This window comes from Malus sylvestris, chromosome 5 (assembly GCF_916048215.2).
Source record: "Malus sylvestris chromosome 5, drMalSylv7.2, whole genome shotgun sequence".
NCBI classification, from domain to species: Eukaryota; Viridiplantae; Streptophyta; class Magnoliopsida; order Rosales; family Rosaceae; genus Malus; species Malus sylvestris.
Genome location: NC_062264.1, coordinates 10,891,110 through 10,904,555, shown reverse-complemented (window position 1 = coordinate 10,904,555; position 13,446 = coordinate 10,891,110). Strand labels below are relative to the sequence as shown.

General features: G+C 36.1%; 1 pseudogene; it reads right to left on the bottom strand.

Annotated features, from left to right (window-relative positions):
• Positions 1–932: 932 nt before the first annotated feature.
• Positions 933–1,931, bottom strand: LOC126623392 (uncharacterized; annotated as a pseudogene).
• Positions 1,932–13,446: the final 11,515 nt, after the last annotated feature.

The following is a 13,446-nucleotide window of genomic DNA, read 5'->3' as shown; positions in this document are numbered from 1 at the left end:
CTATATGGCAAATTAACATTAATAAGATGTTGAAACATCAAAAGTCATACACATGGCTATATCAAAAAATGAAGATCACTATTTATGCATTCATATACAAACTATTGCTAGAACTGTAAACACTGCTTCATAACTTTAACAACTATTTATTAAAATGCAAAATTTTTTCATTAAAGTCATAAAAATTAAAAATAAAAATCATTGTACATAAGTGTCAACTAATTTTAAATCCACCAAATTGTTGGCCAACCGAAGTTTGATAAAAAGATCGAGCGATGGTGTCTTTTTCATTTTCTCTTACCTAAAATGGAAGATTAACTAGATCAAGAATGAAAACCAACATAGTTGCCTCCTACAAAAGGCATTGCATTCACTTTAAAACTTTAAATGCAACACACATATACTTACTTAAAACAATGTACAAAACAGATATTGAAATCACATAGCAATAAACTTAGCTATGTATTCATTGTTTATCAAACTCAACATACTGTTTCGTAAAACTAGAAATACACAAACATTGAATTCATATATATATATTACTCAAACATAATTCTAAATCAACAATTACATACTCCCATACATCAATTGAAACAAAATAAACAATATCCAAAATGAAAATTTGTTACATATCCCCAAAAACTCTCTTCTCAGCCACACTAACCATTAGCTGAACTCTAAGATCTTCAATGCATGCAATGATTATTTGACACCATGGTGTTAAAAGATTCTAAAAGTGCATTGCTCATCGATCCCCATCTTTTCCAAGAAAATAGGCAATATCATAGTTCTCTTTTGGCAAATCACACAAGAAATTCTTCACATGCCCTTGCCCGTTATTCTCGAATTCTGCCATGCAATCATCAAAATCAGATGGAGTACATGCGTACCCATAATTTGCCAAAAGATTTGCCATTTTCTTCTTTAGTCCCTCACCAACAACCTTTGGAAATAAAGTACTGACATTCTGTTTCAAATGAACAATACAAAATGAATATAGAGACTCAGGAAAGAATTCTCAAATGCTCTTTAAAATACCATCATGTCTATCAGACATAAATGTGATCACCCTCCCTTAAAACCTTAATATACCAGATAATATTGACAAGAACCATCTCCAATTTGATATTATTTCTGAATCAACAACTGCATAAGCCACCTCAAAAATCTATGCACAACATAAGTGAAAATGCATTGTCAAATGTCAATTACTTCTGAAACTATGATTGGACTATTTATTAAACTGTGTTTGAACTACTTCTGCAACTTTTTTCCTTTATTTGAAAATAAAATCAAAGACCTATGCACAACAATAAGAAACATATACAATCAAGTATCAACTATTTATGAGACTAATTGAACTATTTCTATAAATGTCATTGAACTATTTCTTAAACTATTCTTCAACTATTTCTGGATATGTTTCTTTTGCACAGTAACAAAACAGAAACAAATAATATTGAATATAAAAGTCTGAAATTATTAACTCATCATCGTTGCCATTTTTTGCACAGTAAGATAGAAGTGTTCCCTTGTATTTGCTCTTGATAAAAGTACGTTCAATGAATAACATCAGGCAACAAAACATGAAAACTTTTATCCATGCATCATAAGCAATTAACAAACAAAGAAATCTATTGCTCTCTGGTACAACTTTAAACTCAAAAATCGATTCAGGATTGCTTGAACTGGCAGATTCAACATACCAAGGTAAGAACTTGTAATCATTGACATCATCACCATTTAACTCAAAAACTGCATTCTCTTTGCCAAAGTATGCTGTAGAATAATCAATATCTAATCCATAAAATTGTTTTACATTTGAAATGATCTCATTTGGTTTAATAAGAAGAGTTGATTTAACCTTATCCTTGATGAGAGAATGAACAAAACTGTCGTCTAATAACTTTGTTTTTCTTCTTTCGAATCATACCCTTGCATGTATGCACATTATGCAACTTCCGAATAACAAAAAAAGTCATTAATATCACACTTAGATGCATACACACGACAAAGACAACCATTAGATTCTTTATTAGAATTCAGCATTAATGTGATTCTTATCTTTCTTCAAATCAAAACCACATTCAACAGAAAACTTCTTCAACTTGTCTCAAAAATCAACACAACCTCCCCTAAAAACTTGCCCCTCAAATTCTATGTAACTATCCCATTCACATAACATAAAATTGTGGACACCATGAGAATCATACTTCCCTAAATGGTCATTTTCACTAACAACCATAGTAGAGTCTGTTGTACGGCAAGAAGAAGATATGCTGTCCATAGGTAACTGAACCATAAAACCATCACATTTATCCATAACCAATATTTCTACAATGGATTTCCCAACAACATCAAGAATCATCAACATATTCATAACATTGGCATCATAATCTAACAGGCGGTAGGATCTTCATTCAAAGCATATCGCACCTCAAAATAACCAACTCTCAAACCCTTAAACCTAGAACAAAGATCAATTCAAATCTGATTGAAGCTAGAAGTTAATGAAATAGAACTAACAACGAATAAACCACTATATGTGAACTGAGCTAGTTTACCATTCTCCATAACTATTTTAAAAAAAAAAAACCATTCAAATCAATACACAATCTTTTATGCACATAACAATAAACAACAACTATTAATTAATTTGTTGCAAAACTAAATTTCAATCTTTGTAAAACAAATCAGTACCTATTTGTGAAACAATATACATATAAAATGAACAAAAAATAAGACTATTTCTAAAACACAACAATCACAAAACAAAAAGTAAACTAAAAATCATTATAATAACCACAGTTTCATAAAAAAAGAACATTATTTCTGAAAAATGTTAAACACATCAAATGTGATGAACAAGAGTTAATTCATTATAAATTTCTAAAAAAATGAAAACAAAAGCAATATAAACAAAACAAATCAAAACGTACTTGAGATCGAAATAAGAAACTACTAACTGAAAAATTCAAAAATCGGAATCAATCTGTTAATCTAAAAACAAATCAACAAAAATATTTTAGTTAAAAGAAAAAAGTTAAGCATATTACATGCAAAAAAAAAACAAAAACAAAAACAACAACAACAAAATAACTTTCAAACTACAAAAACAGTGTCAATTACCTCCAAAAAAAATCCAATCAAATATGACAAACGATCACTCTAGTGAAATATTCAACCACGACGAACAACACCGATGATAACGATTCAAAAGTGGAATCTTAAAACATGCAACCACTGTGAAACTATTCTGAAACAAATGATTGTTTCGAAAAAAATCACCATAACAGGATAGAAGAACAACGATGATCACGATTTGAAAATGCACTCTCAAAATATTCGTCGGCAAGTAACACTCACAACATTCAACCAGATTCGAAAAAAAAAATTGAAGAACATTGCAAAGAATGAAGAACTCTGCAATTGTTATGCAAATATAAAAATTCAATTAGATAGGTTAGGCTAGTTTCGAAATAACTAATCTAACAGAATAATTAAGTTAGGTTAACCAAATCCGTTAGGAGTAAAATTGACAAATCACCGTGTTATTTTGGTTGGGCCATTTCATTTGGGCTATATAAAACTAGGCTTTCTACTAACCACTAAATAAACTTACAGTATGGATTTTGGTTAAAAACTAAACTTTTCAAGCCCTTTTGATCAGTTTTGCTTAAAAAAACCCCATGAAGGTAAATTAGATAAATTATATTTTTATCCGAGGTCAATTACATTACTAGTTACTAGAATTTGTATAAGTAAAAGTTGTTAGTGAATGGTGTTCTAGGTTCGAATCACGTCATAACAAGTTCGATGTCAATTTATATTTTCTTATCTTTAATAAAAAATATTATTATATAAACTTTCGTATAATGCGCATATTGTTGCAGTCCTATTTTTCTTTTTTTAGTACATCGATATTTTTGCATTAGGGGGAGGGAGAGTTCGATTAAGCCACACAATGGGCAACCTAATTTGGCATTGAATTCGCCAACCTAAGACTTCTTACTTCAAAGTGAGGAGGAATACCACCAGTTGTTGCAATTCTATTAGATTAAGAAAGTGATTATGTAAATCCTAGTGTATCTAGGAATGTCTTGAAATATTCCCTAGGGTTAGATATTATCCTGTTAGAGTTGTAATTCTATTAGGGTAAGGATTTCACCTTTCCTATTACTATAAATAAAGACACAATGGGGTGATATAACACACACCTCACAAACACATATCTCTCTCTTCTCTCTCTGTGCCACTGGCCCCTATCTCCTTAGTCCTAAATACAGTTCAGTAACTTAGGTCTACAACATGTTATCAGCACGCTCTTGCCAGAAGCTAAGAAACTGAAGGATTGTGGAGGAGGCTCTTCTACACAATCAAAGGTTCACTTTTTTTTTTTTTCCAATCAGGTTCTTTTCAAATAAATTAAGATATTTGAAACGACCTTAAAGCATGAAAACATTCCTCATGATGCACGAACCCCCTATATTTATATTTTCCTTTCAATTATATATATTGCATATGTGTTTATACATTTTGTCAATATATATGGGTAAATTACATAGTAACCCCTCAGATTTGAGATCTATTACAACCCCATACAACATCTTTAAAACATTTCACTTTCATACCTCATGTACTATTTTATTTTAAAATAATACCTCCGTTAGATTTTCCATCCATTGGTCTTTTAAATGCTGACATGGCCACCACATTTGTGTTGATGTGGCTGCCACGTGGCAAAAAAAATAATTTTTTTTAAAACCTTGAATCTTCTCAAAAATAAAAAAACTGAAAAACACAGAACCCACCCTACCTTCCCCACCCCCCCTTTCCTGCAACCCAAACACCCTATCCCCACCTCCCCGCAACCCTTCTCCTACCTCATCACCCTCACCCACCACACCCATAGATTTCCCCTCTCACTACTACTTCCACCACCGGCCTTCAAACCACTACCCGAATCTAGCAACGCCGAGAACCGCCACACCTGCTTCGAATCCGTCACGGACTTGATCGTCGTACCACCACACTTGGGAGCCTGGTCTCTAACCCTCATTGTTGCCTAGTACACCACTCTAATCACAAATATTTCAGAAGAACAGACGGCTGCAAAAGAAAATTGGGGGTGCAGGGTCAAATTCATGGAAAACTGTGGTGGGGGTGGGGTGGGTAGGGTCTACAATGCCAGGACCCACGCTTCCACGAGCGCACCTGGATGTGGATAAGAAGAACAGAAGAATTTCAAAACAGAGGGCGAGGTCTGCGACCAAGTGAATCCTGTTGGAAATGTGCCCTAAAACTAATCATATGATGATACTTTACGGACATTTCATATGTTAAACTAATTGAGTTTAATTTAAAGGGCAAAGATTATTGTTTGAAGCCGTCTCATATAAATGTTATACGCTTAAACGATAAGTCCAAGGAATATGTAATTGGGATAATGCGATCTAAAGAAGTTAGATTCATGAGACCATTATCTTTCGTATACATATCCTAAACGTTCCTGATCATAGGATTGCCAATTGGGCATTGACAATCCATTAAGATCAGTACGTGCTATGTCTTCTCTTAGAGAGAGTGACTGGTCTCGAGTCATTGGTGTGACTGACACCAAGACAAGTACATAGGTGCTCAATAGAGAATGAGTTCACTGAACGCGATCAACAAGGAGTTCTCATACTCATGTCACATGAGAACTCATGGTTGGGATAATTCAAAGTAGTCATTTGACCTGAGGCATTATAGTTGTCTTGTGGTTAGGTCCTTGATCTTTGACTATGTCAAAGTCACTCCGTCAGAGGGTGTCCATGTCATAGTTAGGGTTAAGCCACTTTGCCATAGAGGCAAGTGAATGCGCAACAAGGGATCTCTAACCTTTAAACCGTTTGAGGGAGAATACTCTATGATATGATTAAGAATCTATGGCCAGAGTATGAATGAGATATAGGAAATCGTTCCAAATCACATTCAAGGTAATCATATAAGTAAGAGAATCACATTGGATAGTTAACATGAATAAACTATCAAACCAAACAATGTGATCAAGAGTATTGTATTAGAGAAATACCGTATTGCATTGTAATCCTAAACTGAATAGGTTCTCCACCTCTTCTGATTAGCTTGGGTAACCATGACATACTGCTAGGTGTCATTCATGGTTTGTGGAAGCCCTAAACGTGTATAATCACTAAAGGGAGAATTGAAAGTAAGTTTCAATTCACAATCGATTTGAAAGAGTCTAATCGCCTACTGCCTCGCTAAAAGGAACCTAATGGATCGTACACCGTGTAAGGTAAAGATTGAAGAAACAACGGAGATGAGTAAGGATAATTAAATGGTTTAATTGTTTATGGCAAGAATTAATTAATATGTTAATTAATCAAACGAATAAGTTCGTTTTAAACCTTGAGTTAGTTTTGGGCCTTAAAGCCCAAATTGGGCTTCGAATCGTCAAGCCCATTAGCTTAGGTTGTATGACAACTTAACAAACAAAATTCAAGAAGCCCAAAACAGCCTAAAGGCTTGGGAAAACCGGCCATATAGAGAGGGGTAGTGAACTTGGCTTAATTACAAGTTTGCCACTCCATTGTGAGGTGGTATAAAGGCAACTTTATAGCCATTTCATCCTTAGGGTTTCTTTTGGAGAAAAGATGAAAACACAAGCTCCCTTTTCTCTCTAAGAGGCTGGCCACCCTAGAGGATTTTAGCTAGCAATCTTACTTCCTCTAGGTCACTCATCTCTTCTTAAAGTCCTTCCTTGGTGTGGAGACTTAGAGGTTCTCAACTTTGGGAACATGGAGAATCCTTTCAACCATCTTCATCCAAGAAATCCATGGAGCTAAGAAGCAAGGAATGAAGGCCCTCTCCTTGGGTGATTAGCCTTTGCTTATGCAAAGAGGAATCAACAAAGGTATAAAATTTCTCAACTCACTTTGTTCTTGAGTTGAGTCTTGGTTCACATAACTACTAGGCTTTGAATTTCATGGGTAATGTTTTGTTTTGAGTGCATACAAGCATGATTCCGCCTTTAATTGTTAATTGCATGCCATAGATGTTGCTCAAATGAACATGTTTCTCACAAAATTTCCTTCAAATCCAAAGCGGCATAATCGCCGTTGCGGTTTTGGTGGTGAAGGGAGGGGACGAAGGTCAGGGAGGTGAAGAGGGAGGAAAGGGACAATATGGGGGGAAGGCTGTGGGTGGGGGGGGTTGCAGGGGAGGTGGGGGTGGGGTGGGAAGGGAGGTGAAGAGAGGGGAGGAGAGGAGGTGGTTGGGGGAATGGGTTTTTGGGTTTTCAGTTTTTTTTTAATCAGAGTTAATATTATAATATTTTTAATTTATATAAAAAAAAATTGCCACGTGGCAGCCACATCAGCACAAAATGTAATAGCCACGTCAACATTTAACAAACTAATCGATGGAAAATCTAACGGAGGTATTATTTTGAAATAAAATAGTACGTGAGGTATGAAAGTGAAATGTTTTAAAGATGTTGTATGAGGTTGTAATAGACCTCAAACCTGAGGGTTACTATGTAATTTACCCTATATATATTTGTTCATGCAATACGTAATTATACTATGTGAAATTTGTGAGTCAAAGCATCAAAATTAATTTAGAAGTAGCTACGGTTTTGAACCCTAGAATTCGAAATTCGAAAAAAAAAAGGGAAATCAAAGATACGAGGCGCAATTTGAACACCAATAAACATTGAAGTAAGACACGAGGCACAATTTATGCTTCCAAGACTTTAAGTTTGTAAATGAATATAACTTTGAAGTTTGTAGAATGTGATCACTGCTTAAGTTTTGTAAATATGACTTAACCGAATATGATCTCATTAAGAAGACCTATTCGACCTTCATTGCCACCAATATTGTCCTGCAGCAACAATATAGGGCATAAAAGTTCACCAAATTTTTTAATTTGATCTCTATTTTACTTCTCGTTGAAAAGCAAAAATAGTTTTTAATGAAAAATCATCAAGCTCGACCTACTAGCTCGAACGCTCTGCCTGAAGCGCATGCGACTAATTCTAGCAGCCACAATCGACGGAAATCCCATTGTGGCTATGAAAATGAACAACAGGCCCACCCACATGCCCTAGGTCAGCAAAGCAAAGGCCCACCAAACGGAGGAAATTTGACCCAGAAGCACCAACCCCTTGCCCATAAGGCTCCAAACTTCAAGAACAAGGGAAAAGCTACCGTTCAATCAGCTTCCACTGAATTGGACATGTGCTACCTCTGTGGATCAAAGGATCATTGGTCACATGTATGTCGAGTTACCCTCGAAGCTATTACCAAGTATCATTTCTTTCCTGAGTCTAACTTTATGCATGTGGAACATTTCGAAGATGCTACTACAACTATGAAGGTTTTAGATTTTCAGGAGGCATCCGCTCCCATAGAAGAATAAATTTTTATTTTTCTAAGACATGTTAGGGTGTTTTAGACCCCTAGTGGTCAAACCCACTAGGTGTGGCCGAACCCCTCCCCCTTTTATTTTTCTAGGTTTATTGTTTAATTTTTGGACAAGTTTTCTAAGTCTTTGGATTATTTGTATGGTTTGGTTTGTTTTGAATGATGGATAATTATTTTTATGGATATTATTTTCTTGATTGATTAATTGATTGAATGTAATTATATTTATGCATGTGACCGATTCAATAATTTATTTCTAGGTATGACTAGTGGGGAAATTAGTTGTCTGGCTGATAGTGCTACCACACACACCATCTTACGTGAGCAACACTATTTTACTAACTTCGTACCTACAAATGAACCTTTGACAACCCTCTAAGGCCCATCCAACCTGATAGAATGATACATAAAGGTCCGATAATTTTGTTTAATGGTACTGAATTAACCATTAAAGAGGCCCTCTATTATCCACGTTCCAAAAAAAAGTTTATGAGTTTTAAAGATATTCGAGAGAAACAATATCATGTTGAAACCACTGAAGAGAATGGTTATTAATTTCTTTGTATCACTTCTTATGAATATGGCCGTGAAGACCCACCACGTGGCTAACCCTATGCTTGGGTTCCAGATCACTCTCCTTTGGCATAATCGAATGGGACACCCCAGATAAGATATGATTCGTCGTATCCTTAAAGTATCACACGGACATCACCTAACATCTTATCCCTAGAGAGGTTGAATATCTGCTACAAAGATTATTCACGACCTCCCTAAGTTTCTCCAGAGGATTCAAGGGGATATTTGTGGACTTATCCAACCAACATGCGGACCATTTAGATACTTCATGGAGTTGGTTGATGCATCGATGTGTTGGTCACATGTCTACTTATTGTCCACACGCAATGCTACATTTGCAAAACTCCTAGCTCAAATCATTAAGCTTAGGTTTCACTATCCTAATTATCCGATTAAGTTGATTCGACTGAATAATCCTAGAGAGTCTACTTCACAGACTTTTGACGATTATTGCATGTCAGTTGGGATTGAAGTTAAACATCATGTACCTTATGTTCACACCCAAAATGGCCTGGCATAAGCTTTCATAAACGCCTTCAAACGATAACTCAAACTTTGGTTATGCGAACTGAATTAACGGTATCTGCTTGGGTCCATGCAATAATGCACGCAGCTATGTTTGTTCGCATAAGGTCCACCGCTACCCAAACTCATTCACTGTTACAATTGGTTACTGGATATGAGCCTGACGTCTCGTATTTACTTATGTTTGGGTGTGCACTCTATGTCCTAATAGCGCCGCCACTACATACCAAAACGAATCCTCGGAGAAAAATGGGAATCTATGTCAATTATAATTCGTCATCAATTATTCGCTACTTAGAGCCATTGACAAGAGATCACTTTACCCCACGCATTGCGGATTGTCACTTCGATGACACAGTTTTCCCGTTGTTAGGGGGAGATAAAATCACTAACATTCTTGTAGAATGCCGCGAATTGTCATGGATTACTCCCACTTTATCTCATTTAGATCACCGCACTCCTCAGTCTGAAACTGAAGTACGTCATATTTTAGATCTTCATAACATCACTCAACTCATGCCATATGTTTTTATTGATCTAACGAAAGTGACAAGATCACATATACTCAATGCAGACGCACCTATAAGGATTGACCTACTTAATGTACACCGTAATAACGCCCTGGAAGGCTAACCCGTCCTTCAAGGTGGGGCGGCCACACCTTCCACGCAGCCTAGTATATTGATGACTAACCAATCATCTGCTCCTACCCTAAAACGTGGCAGACCTGCTGGTTCAATGGATTCACAACCCCAGAAAAGGAAAACAGCACAAACTAGTGAACTAGTAAGAATCCAACCACTCCTTACTCATCTGTTCCAACGCATGAGATTATTATAGATTACGGTGATGTCTTAGATGAGACAAATCAACCTCCCGAGAGTCGTAAGATATCAGTTCATTATGCAGTATTGGATAAGGTTTGGAATCGAAATGAGATAATTGTCGATGAGGTATTCGAGTATACAATTGCTACCAACATCATGCTTAGCGATGACATTGAACCACGTTCCATTAATGATGTAAAACCAATTGGTCAAACTGGAAACGAGCAATCCAAGTCGAACTCTATTCGTTTGCGAAACATAAGGTTTTTGGTCTTGTAGCTCCTACTCCACCACATGTGAAGCCCGTGGGCTCCAAGTGGGTTTTCGTAAGGAAACGTAATGAGAAGAATGAAATAATACGATACAAATCACGCCTCGTAGCGCAAGGCTTCACTCAATGCCTTGAGATTGATTACAAGGAAACGTACTCCCCCATAATGAACATCTACCTTATCAGTTTGGTAGTTTCTGAAAAACTGAATATGCAGCTTATAGACGTGGTAACCGTATATCTCTATGGGAATCTAGATACGAAAATCTACATGAAACTTCTCGAATGACTTCCATCGACTGGTTTAAATAGTTCTAGACCACGGAACACTCTCTCGATCATATTGAGGAGATCACTCTACTGATTGAAACAATCCTAACATATGTGGTATAATCATCTAAGTGAATATTTGACAAGTTAGGGTTATGTGAACAACGAACTATGCCTATACGTGTTCATCAAGAAGTCACATTCCAGATTTGCAATCGTTGCAACTTATGTTGACAACATGAACCTTATCGGAACTCCGGCAGAGCTTGAGGAAATTGTTGTTCATTTGAAATCAGAATTTGAGATGAAGGATCTTAGGAAAACTCAATATTGTCTCGGCAGGAAGATCGAGCATTATTCTAATGGAATCTTAGTACATCAATCGAACTACACCCAAAAATGTGTTGTGACGCTTTAATGAGGATAAAGCGAGGCCTATGAGTACTCTTATAGTCGTTTGGACTCTTGATGCTAAACAAGATCCCTTCCATCCTAATGAGGATGAGGAATAGATTTTGGAGCCTTAAGTTCCATACCTAAGTGAAATTGGTGCTTTATTGTCCTTGGCTCAATACATTAGACCTGACATTTCCTTCGCTATTAATCTTTTGGCTAGATATAGTAATGCGCCTGCACACAGACACTGGAATGATGTTAAAGACATTTTCCACTTCCTCAAGGGTACGACTAATTTAGGCTTGTTCTGCACCTATGAATCCTTGAGAAAAGTCGCGGCCCTCCTTGGCCCTCAAGTTGATTCTCACCTCCTCGATTACACAAATACTGGTTATTTGTCCAACCCACATAAGGCACGTTCTCAAACTGGCTATGTCTTTACCATTGGAGACGTCGCAATATCTTAGAGGTCTACTAAGCAAACGCTATTTGTGACTTCTTCGAACCATGCTGAGATTCTCGCCTTGTATGAAGCCTCGCGTGAGTGCTTTTGGTTGAGAGCATTCAAGAACACATTTGAAGCACTAGTGGTCTTACTACCATTGTTGACCTTTCTACAACAATCTTTAAAGACAATGCAGCATATATCGAGTAGTTAAAGAAAGGATACATCAAGGGAGAAACACCAAGCACATTGTGCCGAAGTTCTTTTATTCTCACTAGCAACAACAATAATATCAAAACATTGAAGTTAAGAAAATTCGTTCCTAGGACAACCTGACTGATCTCTTCACCAAGTCATTGCCTAAGTCTACTTTTCAGAAGCTCGTCCAAGGAATCAGTATGCGTAAATTATCTGAGGTTAATTACTTATAGTTCTTATTTAGAAGTTTTGTCTAACTCATGGGGAGTATCTAGAAGCATACTAACTTGATCTTAATGTACTTTTTTCCTACGATTATGAGCATTTTTCCCACTGGGTTTTTGTTACCTAATGAGGTTTTGACAAGGCAACCATCTTGGGATGATCATACTCGTACTTTCATCCCGTTTGACGTTTGTTTTAGACATTATGCATATTTCTCATTTTTCTCCTTAGTCTATGGGTTTTGTACCTATCTTAGGTTTTACCATAGCAAGGTTTTGTGAGTTTTACTACCAATGCATACTTTCTTTAAATTTGAGACTCGCATTCATTCGTTGTGCCGACGACTTCATCAATTGTTCTACCTCAACTGTTAAAGACCTGATGTGATGCTTTTTTTGAGTATTTACACACTCAAGGGGGAGCATTGCACTCTTATTAGATTAGGAATGTGATCGTGTAAATCCTAGTGTATCTAGGGCAAGGATTGATATTTTGATTAGGAATGTGATTCGGTGTATCGGCCGATATATTGATATTTTCAACTGTCGATACCGATACTGGGGGGTAAGGCCATATCTTCCCTTATATCGATGATATATTCCCGATAAGTTCTATATCTCCTATATTTTGCCGATATTCTCAATATTTCCCGATATCTATAACAAAACCCAAAAAAATTCAAAAGTTTTGAAGCAAATTGAAACCCAAAAGATTTTTTGGAGGTATGTGGTCAGTGATTAGATATGTGTGAAGGCTTTTGGCAATATCCAATTCAAAAGATTTTTGGAGTATCCATTAATTATTACTATAAAGAATCTATGCACAATGAATTGAGGGGACATATGTGTCTTATCTGAAGAGAAAGAAATACACATATCCAAATATTAAATTTCTGGTCAAATATATCTTTAATACCCGAAAGAAAATAATGCACATGTGTCTGAGCTTCTTGTGGAACTCTTTATCATTTAATATTTGTTTTGTTTTTTGGTTGTTTCTTTTTCACTTTTTGAAGTCAGGCAATTGGCAATATGCAATGCACTGCCCATATACCTCCAAAAAAATCTGACTACCTTTATTTCCATCAAAGCCAGAGAATCATCCAAATGGAATCCATAAAATAAAGTTTCCCATTGTTATCACGAGAGAAGCCCTCTTTAAATCAGAGGCTGTTTTACTTTTTTTAGGGCACCAAATCTTCACTTCTCTTCTTTCTCTGCGAGCTTTTCAAATTTTATTTAGTTTGTGAGCTTATTTCCTTGTTTGCAAGTTCTCTTTGACTGC